Source organism: Phyllobates terribilis, unplaced genomic scaffold (assembly GCF_046119375.1).
Source record: "Phyllobates terribilis strain yellow unplaced genomic scaffold, ASM4611937v1 Scaffold_11__3_contigs__length_659146591, whole genome shotgun sequence".
NCBI lineage: Eukaryota > Metazoa > Chordata > Amphibia > Anura > Dendrobatidae > Phyllobates > Phyllobates terribilis.
Genome location: NW_027362771.1, coordinates 78,325,989 through 78,340,823, shown reverse-complemented (window position 1 = coordinate 78,340,823; position 14,835 = coordinate 78,325,989).

Here is a 14,835-nt window from a genome sequence, read left to right as displayed (position 1 = left end):
ATTAACAGAAATAAACACTTGAAATAGATCACTCTGTTTGTAATGACTCTATATAATATATGAGTTTCACTTTTTGTATTAAAGAACTAAAATAAATTTACTTTTTGATGATATTCTAATTTTGTGAGAAGCACCTGTACATACTTCTTGGAGATGTTGCCCTTGTTGGGATTTGAACCCAGGAGCTCTCTTTATGTTAAAGACGTATTAGGAACATAATTTTATGTACATGTACCAACATATAGGTATTACAGGTTTATTTACTGCACTTGTTACTACAGCCTTCTTCAAAGACTGCACAGCTTTCTGGTCCATAAAATGGCTGCAGATGAAGAAGCAAGTGACCAGATCTGCATATCAGCCATATGCAATAGAAAAACACTTCACATGTAATATGGTATATAATAGCTGCTTTTCAATTGGAGGAGGCTGATGGACTGGTCTGGTCACATGATCCTCCACCTATAGCCACTTTTTGGACAATAGTGACGCGCCCCCTGGGCCGTGGGGGATACCCAGAGCCGAGCCCTGTAGATGCTGGGGGTTGTAGTCACCGTGGTGGCGACCCAGTCCGTGACCCAGGGCGGTCAAACCAGGGTAGTCTATGTGTATATTCCGACTACGCCACCTGTGGAATGCGGTTATTGGGAACCGGCGTTGCGGAACAGTCCACTGAAGCTGGTGATATGCGCAGCAAGGTAGTGTAACTCCCCACAGGATCAGTGTAGCTTCAGGGCAGCGTGAGTGGATGGTGGTTGTGATAGTGCAGGGTGTCGCGGTGTAAGAAGAATCACAGAGTCTAGATGATGCAGTCCCAGATCTTTTACTCACGGTTAAGCAGTTCCAGTTACAGGGCCAGTGTAAGAGCCCACAGCATCCTGTGCTCACGCAGTAAGGGGCTCGGTCGACCCTCAGGTATCTCTGGAGCATATAGCAGGACCCCTTTCAGTGTGTCCTCTCTGGCCTCTCTCCTTGTACCTCACACCTAGCGGCACCTCTGTCCAGTGTCCTCGGGCCTTGGCAGGCGACGTGTGTTCCATCCCCTGGCCCTATGCAACTACCTTCCTGGTGGCTGATGTGGACGGCTTGTTGTACTTGAAGTGCTGCAGCCTCCGGTTCCCAGTTGAGCCCTGTAGTCTCTGCTGGTTGAGGGATCCGGTTCCCTTCTTCTGGCCTGACCCCCCTACCTCCTGGCAGCGGCGGGCGTACGGGTGGCAGCTGCATGGCCCGTACCCCTAGGGTCCCTTCGGTTCCTGTCCTGGAGCCTTCCTGCTCCCCTTTCCTCTCTTCACTCCTTTCAGGCTCAGGCCTCTTGACTAAGACATGTACATAACATAAATCTTTTGACTCATATGTGATGTCTTTTCTGATTTAACCCCTTTACATCCAATGATGGACATAGCCCGTCATGGCCAGGTGCCAGTTCCTGCACCATAGCATGGCAGGGGGACAGTGTGGAGATATAGAGAGTGTAAGAGAAAACTATAGAGCGGACAGCCATGGTATAGGCCATAGTTCATAAGGATTCGCCAGGTGGAGTTGTAGGCCTTCCCTTTTGCACTAGTCTCCCTGGCCCTGCTGCTTATAGCTGTGCTGTGGCCCTCATCCCTGAGTACAATGTCCTTGTGCTCACCCGTATGGCAAGAATCTTGGGCCTTGCTGATGCGTCGCTCCCAAGTGGCGGTGGTGGGCCCTTATGTGCTGCTGAGCCTCCGGGCGTCTGCCCTCCGGTTTCTGTTGCTGGGCCTTCGGTGCCCCACAACCTCGGACTCCAGTGTCCAGTTCTTCCGTGCTCCTATCCTCAGGGGTGAGCTGCCACACAGCTCCACACCCTAGGTCTTTCCTCGTCGACGTCCTGAATTGAACTCCTCTCACTAAGTCTAACTAACCCCGCCTCCAGATCCCAGTTGCTAAGGGGAGGAGCTCCCCTTGCTGGTCTGGAGCCAGGAAAGTGTTGCATGTTAGTATACCTGACTAGGGGACCCCTGCTTGCTTCCAGGCATGGCATCACCTCTTGTGAGGGAGGCAATGCCACTGTGGCAACCGGACTCGTGGGGTGTCACATATGCGTTCCAGACTCACGGCTTCTGAGACTTGACCGTTTGGAAGACAGGGTGGAGGTGGTGGTGGCAAAGTGACTGGAAGCATTATCTGCTATCCAACCAACAACCTTTTGACACTGCGATGGGTTCAATAGTGGTGTGCTGCGGTCCCCTAGTATTGGGACAGGAAGGTTGAGCGACAAGATGTGGGTGTTTGTTGTGGCACAATCTCAGCTTGCCCACGGCCATGTCCTCGTCCTCAGCGTCTGCATGTACCATTACCATCACGTCCACTTCCCGTCCCTTGCCACGCACCTTGCCCGTTTTAAATGGAGGACAATATTTTCCATGTTCACTAGAAATGACTGATTTTGGAACGCTGTTATATGTGATACGTCTGACAGAGAACCACGGTTTTAAAAAGCGGGCCTGTAGTTTATTAATACTATTGTTCACAGGGACCTAGTGTGAATAGCTTGACCGACACACTGCAACGAAACGGAAATGGAAGGCAGAAATGGATGATTTGGGAACACAGTTATATGTGAGATGCGTCTGACAGAGAACCACGGTTTTAAATAGCAGGCCCATAGTTTACTAATACTATACTTCACAGAGACCTAGTACTTATAGCTTGACCGACACACTGCAACGAAATGGAAAAGGAGGCCAATATTTTCCAGTTCAAATTTCTGGATTTTTATCGCTGTAATATGGAAAAGATCTGGCTATATTCTGCAGTGCTAACAAGCAAATGGAGCAGAAAAATTGTGTACTCTGGATTGCGTTTTAAGCAAATAATCAGAATTAAGATAAAAAAAAAAATTCCCCAGGCCCCTGATATATGGGCCTATGTCTACAAATATCTGTAAAAACAGCAACAGCAGGAACGTGCTATTGACCCTCTTGCACTATATGCACTGCAGTCTGCCACATACTCTGCCTGCCTAACTCCTGCTATCAACACTGAATATATGCAGCTGGATTAGTCCTCAGAAGGACTGTTAGTTCAGATGGATATATAGATATGCTGTGAAATACTTTTGCTAACTATAAACAAGCAAATCTATCCCTGACTCAGCAGCAGCTCTCTCTACTCTGCCTGGTTCCGGGGTAGACTGTGATGAGCATAGCGGTGCCAGATCTTATATAGACCTGTGATGACGCTGTGTGGCCAGCCAATCACTGTAATTCCCACAACCAACATGGCTACGGCATTGCAGTGCCTGCCAAGCATTCCCTGCATGTACATTGGCTCTTTAAAGAGCGCCAAACATGCAGGGCGGGAACCCGAGTTCCCGCCCGAGCAACTTGGAAATCCTCGTCGAGCTTGTCGAGCACCGTGATGCTTGAGCGAGTACCGAGCAGTGGCGAGCACATTCGCTCATCACTAATGATGAGCGACATGCTCGCTGCTGCTCGGTGCTCGCCCGAGCATATTACTACTCGAGATGCTCGGCGCTCGCCGAGTATTTCCGGGGTTGCTCGGTGGGAGCTCGGGTCCCCTCCCTGCATGTTTGATGCTCTTTAGAGTGCCAATCAACATGCAGGGATTGCCTGCCACTCACTGTAGTGCCGTAGCCATGTTGGTTGTGGCATTACAGTGATTGGCTGACCTGGCTCCGCCATGTTTATCATAGTCACTCCGGAATTAAACAGTGCAGGGGAGGTGCTGCTGCGTCATGGAGAGATTTGCTTGTGTATTAGGTAGTGTAGGGAGAAAAACCGTACATTACACATATCCATCTTAACAAACAGTTCTTTTGAGGACTAACTAATCCATCTGCAGAGATATCAGGCAGGCAGAGTATATAGGCAGGCAGGCATATAGCACAAGAGGCTCCATTCCAATTCTGCCTTCTGGTGCTGTTAGATATTTCTATACAAAGGCCCAGGTCTCGGGGGCCAGAAATACATTTCTTTGGATCTTAATCCTCATTATTTGCTTAAAAAACAATCCAGTGAACACCTTTTTTCTGCGCCATTTCCTTGTTGGCACTGCAGAATACAGCCAGGTCCTTTCCATATTACAGCATAAGAAAACCAGCTATTAAAAACTGTGTTGTCTCCGTCAAACGGATCACATATGCGTTGTCAGAAAATACTGCCATTTCTGGCCTCCATTAAAAATTTCTTTCAGTGTGTCAGTGAAGAAATTCACAGCAGTTTGCTGTTCAAACTACTTACCTACAGGCCAGGTATTTAAAACTCTGTTTTCTCCGTCACACGGATCACATATAAGGTCGCTCCAAACTCAGTCATTTGTAGTGAGCGTGGAAGATACTATCCACCATTTAAAATGGGCAAGGCACATGGCAAGGGACGGGGAACTGGACGTGATGGTAATGGTGCATGCAGAGGCCGAGGACAAGGTCGTGGGCGAGATGAAATTGTGCCACAACAAAAACCCACATCTTCTCGCCTGACCTTCCTGCCCCAATTTCTAGGGGACCGCAGCACACCACGATTGAACCCTGAGCAGTGTCAAAAGGTTGTTGGTTGGATAGCGGATAATGCTTCCAGTCACTTAGCTACCACCACCACCCTGTCTTCCACACGGTCAAGTCTCAGTAGCCGTGAGTCTGGACCGCATATTCCTCACCCTGATCCTCCTTCCTCCCATCATCCCGAGTTCCCAGAGACAACTGATCCCACACTTGGACACTCTGAAGAGCTGTTCACTTTTCCATTTATAGTTTCGGGCCTCTCGCCCGGTCCACTTGAAGCGGGGCAAGAGGAAATAGCGTGTAGCGATGCCCAAATATTTGAGCAGCCACGGTCACACGAAGGTGGCGGTGGGAAAGTATCACAAGAGGTGGACGATGATGAGACACAATTGCCAGGAAGTCAGGAGGAGGACCAGGGTGCGGAAGTGGAAGACGAGGTGGTGGATGATATAGTAACTGACCCAACTTGGCAGGAGGACATGCAGAGCGAGGACAGCAGCACACAGGGGAAGGGAAGCAGAGCACCCCAACAGGCAGGAAGAAGCAGTGTTGTGGCCGCAGAAAGAAGTCAGGCAACCGTTCCCCGTAACACCAACACGAAGGAAGTTGCCAGTACAACTGTTAAGTCTTCCCGAGTTTGGTTGTTTTTTTAAAGACTCTGCTGATAACCCCAAAAAGGCCTTTTGCACCACCTACCAGGCCAACATCAGCAGGGGTGGCAAAATGACCAGCCTGACCACCACCAGCATGATCAGTCACATGGCAGCAAAGTACTCGACTTTGTGGGCCGAACCCCAGGGTCAATGAACAGTGTCTGCAGGTGGCACCATTGCTTCTTCCGCTGTTGTGTATGCAAGCCAATCCCCTGTCCATGGTGCATGCGAAGATGCCTCCTGCCCTGCACCTGTCATTGCGCACTCTCAAGTAGCAGCATCAGGAAGCACGTCCATGTCCTTGTCCCAGTGCAGCGTTCAGTTGTCCATAACCCAGTCCTTGGAACGCAAGCACAAATATGCAGCCAATGCCCCACAGGCCACACTACTAAATTCTCACATTTCACGACTGCTTGCGCTCGACATGTTGCCTTTTAGGCTCGTGGAGACGGAAGCATCCTGCAACCTGAAGGTGGTGGCCGTCCCTCGCTACTCGATCCCCAGCCGCCACTATTTCTCCCGGTGTGCGGTCCCTGCATTACTCAAGCACGTGTCCCAAAGCATTAGACGGGCTCTCAACAATGCAGTTAACGGGAAAGTCCACCTAACCACGGACACGTGGACAAGTGCTTGTGGGCAGGGACGGTACATCTCGCTGACGGCACACTGGGTTAACAAAGTGGAAGCCGGGACCGAGTCGGACCTTGGGATGGAACACGTCCTCTCGACGCCAAGGATTGCGGGCCCTAGGTCAATCAGGGTTGCCCCCATGGTCTACAGCTCCTGCACCTCATCCTCCTCAGCCTCCTCCTCCTCTTCAGCCTCCATCTCCAAAATGACCACATCAGTCAGAAGCTGGAAGCACTGCAGCACTGCCTCAGCCAAGCTGCAACAGGCTGTGCTGAAGCTAATATGCTTAGGTGACTAACCGCACAATGCTGAAGAGTTGTGGACAGCTCTGAAAGAGAAGGCAGATCTGTGGCTCATACCGCTGAACCTACAGCCAGGCATGGTCGTGTGTGACAATGGCCGGAACCTGGTGGCGGCTCTGAGGCGAGCTCACACACGTTCTATGCCTGGCCTATGTGCTTAACCTCGTGTTTCAGCGGGTTCTCAAATCCTACGCGGAGCTGCCGGATCAGCTTGTTAAAGTACGCCGCCTGTGTGCCCATTTTAGAAAGTCACCTACAGCTTCCGTCGCCCTTGCCGTGTTTCAGCAGTGTTTGCAGCTTCCAGCTCACAGACGGGTGTGTGATGTCCCCACGCATTGGAACTCTACACTACAGATGTTGGGAAGGATTTGTGAGCAGAAGAGGGCAGTTGTTGAGTACCAGCATCAACAAGACCGTCGGTATTCAGTTCAGACTCCACACATAAGACATCAGGAGTGGACAAGGATGTCAGACAAATGTACGATACTCCAAAACTTTGAGGACTCCACCAAGATGGTGAGTGGCGATGATGCCATAATTAGCGTCACCATCCCGCTTCTCTGTATTCGGAAACGCTCTCTGCTCACAATCAAAGAGGATGCATTGCAGGCGGAGCACGATGAGCAAGGAACCATACAGGGTGAATACACACAGCCAAGCCTCATCTCATCCCAATGTGGATTGGGTGACAATGAGGAAGAGGAGGAGGAGGATGAAGGACAGGAGCTAGTTTCATGCACTATAGCCGGTACTACCTGCACAGCTGTCATACCGTCTGTTCAGCGTGGATGGCCAGAGGACAGAGAGGAGGAGGAGGAGAGCATGGCCAGTCATCCTCTTGGTGAGGACACGGAAGTCTTGCCTGTTAGTAGTCTGACATGCATGGCTGAGTTTATGTTTGCTGCCTTTCCCATGAGCCTCGCGTTCTCAAAATTTTAGGTGACAGTCATTACTGGTTGGTGACACTTCTAGACCCACTCTACAAGGAGAACTTTATATCTCTTATTCCTGAGGCGGACAGGTCTACAAAAATGGGGCTGTACCAGGAGGCCCTTGTTCCGGTACTATTAAAAAAATTCACATCTGAAAACGCTGGCGGCAGTGGGCACATTTCGTTGGACAACCAAGGAGTACAGGCGAGAGAGACACAACTCCAATCCAGCAGAGGAAGGGGAACACTGTCAAAGTTCTGGGAGAGTTTTCTCAGACCCTCCCATCGCACAGGCCCTGAGGTTTGGCGTACTCTCACAAGGAGTGCAAAGTTTGGGAAGATGCTGAGGGAGTACCTTGCTGACCGTACCAACGTGCTCTGTGATTCCTCTGTGCCTTATAATTATTGGGTATCCAAGCTGGATACGTGGAATGAACTGGTTCTCTAGGCCTTAGAGGTCCTGGCCTGTCCTGCCGCCGACTTTTTATCAAAGCGGGTTTTTAGTGCTGCTGGTGGAATTATAACTCATAAGCGCATCCGCCTGTCAACTGAAAATGTTGACAGGCTGACCCTTATAAAAATGAACAAGGGCTGGATTGGGCCAGACTTCTCAATACCACCGAATGATAGCAGCGTTACATAAACTCAAATCCAGTGTCTTTTCTTGGGAGATGTATTCTGATTCACCTTTTCACACCCACACAGGGGTATAGGCTTCCTTATTTTGGCTATTTGCTCTTGTCCTCCCCCATCTCCTCATCCTCCACCACCATATCACCAGGGTGACCGTAGTCCGCGATGCAACACCCACATAATTTTTTTAAAGGGTGTTTATGATGCCCGTAAAAAAAAAATTATACAGTATGTTCATGTATACCCCCCAGGGGTAAAAGTTTGTAAGCCCATACACTTAGTGCATGGGCATTACAAGTATAGGAGGCCCGCTCCTTTCTAATGGGAACATTTATTTATGAGGCCCTCCTCCACGTCTCTTCCAGGGGGCATTGAAGTGCCTCGAAATTTTTGGCAGCCCTTGCATTCACTGCATAGGCCAACACCATGGGAGACTCTCTCCTTTCTAATGGGAATTTGTTGTTACTGTGGCCCTGCTCTGTGTGTCTTTAAACCCTTTACAACCCAAGGTGGTTTGCATGTTAATGACTAAGCCAATTTTTACAATTCTGACCACTGTCACTTTATGAGGTAATTACTCTTGAACGCTTCAACGGATCACCCTGATTCTGAGAATTTTTTTTCGGGACATATTGTACTTCATGACTGTGGTAAAATTTCTTCGATATGACTTGCGTTTATTTGTGCAAAAATGGAAATTTGGCAAAAATTTTGAAAATTTTGCAATTTTCAAAATTTTAATTTTTATCCCCTTAAATCAGAGAGATATGTCACACAAAATAGTTAATAAATAACATTTCCCACATGTCTACTTTACATCAGCACAATTTTGGAACCAAAATTTTTTTTTATTAAGGAGCTATAAGGGTTAAAAGTTGAACAGCGATTTCTCATTTTTCCAACAAAATTTAAAAAAACATTTTTTTGGGGACCACATCATATTTGAAGTCACTTTGAGGGGTCTTTATGACAGAAAATACCCAAAACTCACACCATTCTAAAAACTGCACCCCTCAAGTTGCTCAAAACCACATTCAAGAACTTTATTAACCCTTCAGGTGCTTCACAGGAATTTTTGGAATGTGGAAGAAAAAAATTAACATTTAACTTTTTCACAAAAATGTTACTTTAGACCCAAGTTTTTTTATTTTCGCAGGAGTAACAGGAAAAAATGGACCCCAAAATTTGTTGTGCAATTTCCCCTGGGCACGCAGATACCCCATATGTGGGGAAAAAACACTGATTGGGCGCACGGCAGGGTTCGGAAGGGAAAGAGCGCCATTTGACTTTTTGAATGTAAAATTTGCTTAAATAATTAGGAGATGCCATGTTGCGTTTGGGGAGCCCCTCATGTGCCTAAACAGTGGAAACTCCCCACAAGTGACACCATTTTGGGAACTACACCCCTCAGGGAACTTATTTAGATGTGTGGTGAGCACCTTTAACCCCCTAAGTGCTTCACAGAAGTTTATAACATTGAGCCGTAAAAATAAAATTTTCACATTTTTCCCACAAAAATGTTTTTCTGCCCCCACTTTTGCATTTTCATAAGGGTAACAGGCGAAATTGCACCATGCCATTTGTTGTGCAATTTCTCCTGAGTAAGCCTATACCCCATATGTGGGGGAAAACCACTGTTTGGGCGCACGGCAGGGTTCAGAAGGGAAGGAGCGCCATTTGACTTTTTGATTGTAAAATTTGCTTGAATAATTAGCAAACGCAATGTTGCATTTGGGGAGCCCCTGATGTGCCTAAACAGAGGAAACCCCCCACAAGTGACACCATTTTGGAAATTAGACCTCTCAGGGGACTTATCTAGATGTGTGGTGAGCACCTTGAACCCCCAGGTGCTTCACAGAAGTTTATTACATTGAGCCGTAAAAATAAAATTTTCACATTTTTCCCACAAAAATGTTCTCCCCCCACTTTTGCATTTTCATAAGGGTAACAGGAGAAATTGCACCATGCAGTTTGTTGTGCAATATCTCCTGAGTAAGGAGATACCCTATATGTGGAAGAAAAACACCTTTTGGGCGCACGGCAGGGTTCGGAAAGGAAGGAGTGCCATTTGACTTTTTGATTGTATAATTTGCTTGAATAATTAGCAGACGCCATGTTGCATTTGGGGAGCCCCTTATGTGCCTAAACAGAGGAAACCCCCCACAAGTGAAACCATTTTGGAAACTAGACCCCGCAGGGAACTTATCTAGATGTGTGGTGAGCACCTTGAACCCCCAAGTCCTTTACAGAAGTTTATAACATGGATGCGTGAAAATAAAAAAATCTAACTTTTTCCACAAAAATGACGTTTTAGCCCCAAATTTTTTATTTTCACAAGGGTAAGAGGAGAAAATGGACCCCAAAAACTTTTGAGCAATTTCTCCTGAGTACGCCAGTACCCCATATGTGGGGAAAATACAGTGCTTGGCGCACAGCAGAGTTCAGAAGGGAAGGAGCACTGTGTGACTTTTTGAACGCAAAATCTGCTGGAATCGAGAGTGGACGCCATGTCACGTTTGGAGAGCCCATGATGTGCCTAAATAGTGGAAACCCCCCACAAGTGACTCCATTTTGGAAACTACACCCCTCAAGGATTTTATCAAGGAGTATAGTGAACATTTTGAACCCAGAGGTACGACACAGAATTTGATAACATTAGGTTATCATATTGAATAAGTTGTCATTAGTCTTGAACGCAAGTGCTCACTACTTGAGTTTGCATCGGGTACTCAGGCATGCACCATGTATCAAGGGTGCTCGAGTGACATGCTCGAGTCCCCACCCGCATGTTTCACGGTTATTAGACACCCCCAAAAAAACATGCGGAGATCGCTCGTGCATAGCAGGCAATCCCCGCAAGGTTTTTTTGGCCGCGAAGCATATGGGGTGGAGACTCGAGCATGTTACTCGAGCATCTGCGATACTCAGTGCATACCCGAGCTCCCGATGCAAACTCAAGTAGCGAGCACTTGCCGTCAACACTAGTTGCCATACCGTCATTTTTTTTTTTTTTTTACTTTTGAACCCTAACCCCAACCCTAACCCCAACCCCAGCCCTAGCGTTTTTTTTTTTTACGCTGTTTCTCGTGCGGTATAAGTGATTAGACGACTTTATTCTTCGGGTACCATAATCATATTGGGTTTTTATGATTGACAGCTGTCACACACTAAAAGACATATTTTGTAAAATCTAGCTTTTGCATCGCCATATTTTGAGAGCTATAATTTTTCCATATTTTGGCCGACAGAGTCATGTGACGGCTTGTTTTTTGCGGGATGAGTTGACATTTTTATTGGTGACATTTTCAGTCACGTGACATTTTTTGATCGCTTTCTATTCCGATTTTTGGGAGGCAGAATAAACAAAAACCAACAATTCAGGAACAGTTTTTTTTTAAAAAAAATTATTATGCTCTGCGTGTGGTAAAATTGATAAGGTAGCTTTATTCTTTGGGTCAGTACGTTTACAGCAGTACCACATTTATATTTTTTTCCTATGTTTTGGCGCTTTTACACAATGAAAGCTATTTTATAGAAAAAATTATTTTTTTGCATCGCTTTATTCTAAGAGCTATAACTTTTAATTTTTTGGCTGATGGAGTTGGCTTGTTTTTTGCGGGACGAGATGACATTTTCAGCGGTATCATGTTTATTTATACTCGTCTTTTTGATCGCGTGTTATTCCATTTTATGCTTGGCAGTATGATGATAAAGCACTGTTTTTTGCTTTGTTTTTTATTCATTTTTTTTACCGTGTTCACTGAAGGGGTTAACTAGTAAGACAATTTTATAGGGCACATCGTTCCGGATGCGGTGATACCAAATATGTGTACTTTTATTGTTTGTTTGTTTGTTTTTTCATAATAATATTTATTGATGGGTACATTATATTTTTATTTTTGGTGGATTATATATATATATATTTTTATATTTTTACAATTTTTTTTCTTTTTTTTTTCACTTTCTGACAGTTTTTTTATTTGTATACTTTGTCCCATTATGGGACTTTCACTTTTTTTATTCTGATCACCTGCATAGCATAGGAATGGAGCACCATCCCTGTGCCATGCAGGCTGTCAGCGCTGCACAGTGAGAAGATGGGTTGGTCATGTACTGCGCATGACTAAAAAATCTTCCTGCTGTGTGGTGACCCGGATGTTGTCATGACGACATCGGGTCGACATGGCAACATCTGAGAAGACGCGGCAGACAGCGCTGGAGGCCAGAAGAGGAGGTGAGTATACCGATCACTTTGCCTTAGCCACCGCAATGCTGCGATCGACTTCAATAGCTCCAAGCACATAGCACCGGGTGTCAGCTGTGACAATCAGCGGACACCCGGCGACGATCGCGCCCGCACAGCCTGTGTGCTCGCGCGATCGCCATGACGTACTAATACGGGTCAGGCTCTTAATGCCCAGGGCTCAGACGCGTATTAATACGTCATGGGCTTTAAAGGGGTTAACTTCTTAGTTGGGCTTTTCCTAAAATTGTTCAGCCTTTGGACTCACTGCATACCCTATAAATCTATAGCACACCCTCTCCTTTCTAATGAGAACATGTCGTACTAGTTACTGTGGCCCTGCTCTGTGTGTCGTTAAATTCTTAGTGGGGTTTTTCCTAAAATTGGTCAGCCTTTGGGCTAACTGCATACCCTATAACTGTATAGCAGACTCTCTCCTTTCTAATGGGAATTTGTCATTACTGTGGCCCTGCTCTATGTGTCTTTAAATTCTTAGTGGGGTTTTTCCTAAAATTGGTCAGGCGTTGGACTCACTGCATACCCTATAACTGTACAGGAGACTCTCTCCTTTCTAGAGTGAATTTGTCGTTACTGTGGCCCTGCTTTATGTGTCTTTAAATTCTTAGTGGGGTGTTTCCTAAAACTGGTCAGCCGCTGGACTCACTGAATACCCTACAACTGTATAGCATACCCTCTCCTTTCTAATGGGAACATGTCATACTTGCTACTGTGGCCCTGCTCTGTGTGTCTTTAAATTCTTAATGGGGTTTTTCCAAAAATTGGTCAGCCTTTGAACTCACTGAATACCCTATAACTGTATAGCAGACTCTCTCCTTTCTAATGGGAATTTGTCGTTACTGTGGCCCTGCTCTATGTGTCTTTAAATTCTTAGTGGGGTTTTTCCTAAAATTGGTCAGCCTTTGGACTCACTGCATACCCTATAACTGTATAGCAGACTCTCTCATTTCTAATGGGAATTTGTCGCTACTGTGGCCCTGCTCTATGTGTCTTTAAATTCTTAGTGGAGTTTTTCCTAAAATTGGTCAGCCTTTGGAATCACTGCATACCCTATAACTATATAGCAGACTCTCTCCTTTCTTATGGGAATTTGTCATTACTGTGGCACTGCTCTGTGTGTCCTTAAATTCTTAGTGGGGCTTTTCCTAAAATTGATCAGCCGTTAGACTCATTGAATACCCTATAACTGTATACCAGACTCTATCCTTTCTAATGGGAATTTGTTGCAACTGTGGCCCTGCTCTATGTGTTTTTAAATTCTTAGTGGGGTTTTTCCTTAAATTGGTCAGCCTTTGGACTCACTGCATACCCTATAACTGTATGGCAGACTCTCTCCTTTCTAATGGGAATTTGTCGCTACTGTTGCCCTGCTCTGTGTGTCTTTAAATTTTTATTGGGGTTATTCCTAAAATTGGTCAGCCGTTGGGCTCACTGCATACCCTATAACTGTAAAGCAGACCCTCTCCTTTCTAATGGGAATTTGTCATTACTGTGGCCCTACTCTATGTGTCTTTAAATTCTTAGTGGGGTTTTTACTAAAACTGGTCAGCCTTTGGACTCACTGCATACCCTATAACTGTATAGCAGACCCTCTCCTTTCTAATGGGAATTCGTCTCATTACTTTGGCCCTGCCCTGTGTGTCTTTAAATTCTTAGTGGGGTTCTTCCTAAAATTGGTCAGCCGTTGGACTCACTGCATACCCTATAACTGTATAGCAGACTCTCTCCTTTTTAATGGGAATTTGTCGTTACTCTGGCCCTGCTCTATGTGTCTTTAAATTCTTAGTGGGGGTTTTGCTAAAATTGGTCAGCCATTGAATTCACTGTATACCCTATAACTGTATAGCAGACCCTCTCCTTTCTAATGGGAACATGTCATACTTATTACTGTGGCCCTGCTCTGTATGTCTTTAAATTCTTAGTGGGGTTCTTCCTAAAATTGATCAGCCGTTGCACTCACTGCATACTCTATAACTGTATAGCAGACTCTCTCCTTTTAATGGGAATTTGTCGTTACTGTGGCCCTGCTCTATGTGTCTTTAAATTCTTAGTGAGGTTTTTCCTAAAATTGGTCATTCGTTGGACTCACTGCATACCCTATAGCTGTATAGCAGACTCTCTCCTTCCGAATGGGAATTTGTCATTGCTGTGGCCCTGCTCTATGTGTCTTTAAATTCTTTGTGGTGTTTTTCCTAAAATTGGTCAGCCTTTGGACTCACTGCATACCCTATAATTGTATAGCAGACTCTCTCCTTTCTTATGGGAATTTGTCGCTACTCTGGCCCTGCTCTATGTCTCTTTAAATTCTTAGTGGGGTTTTTACTAAAACTGGTCAGCCTTTGGACTCACTGTGTGACGCCCAGCTGCGCTTGGTATCACAGATCCTAGAGGGGTGCATTAACGGATTCCTCCACAAGAGGCCCTCATAAGCATTCACACACCTCCACCTTCCCCGTCAGACCACCAGAGGGAGCCCGTTAGGGAGATATAAAGGGAAGGTGGAGCCAGGCAGCCCAGAAAGTGATTCAGCAGTTTCCTGCTCAGACACAGAAGGACTCAGTGCAGTCGAACCAGAGCCTAGCAGTTCCTGCAGAAAGAGTCCAGTATAGTCTGTGGAGTGAGTCCAGACTAGAACTCACAGAGCTCAGGATAGAGAGCTAGGAGTGTGCCGACGCTTTGAGAGCGGTGAAGAAGAGCAGCATCCCGGCTGCAGCGTGAGTAGCCTAGTGAGGGCCCCGAGCGAGGCCGAAGGCGAGTGGAGAGATAGTTCATAGGGGGCAGAGGAGCTTAACTAGCTCACCCCGAAGAAGTTAACGGACACCGGGTCCGAAGCTTACCGGGATCTCCACGACCCAGTAAGATATAACCGGAATCCCTGGAGAACTACAAGTCCCAGGATCGCTAAAGTGCTGATACGTAACAGAGCCAGGAGACAC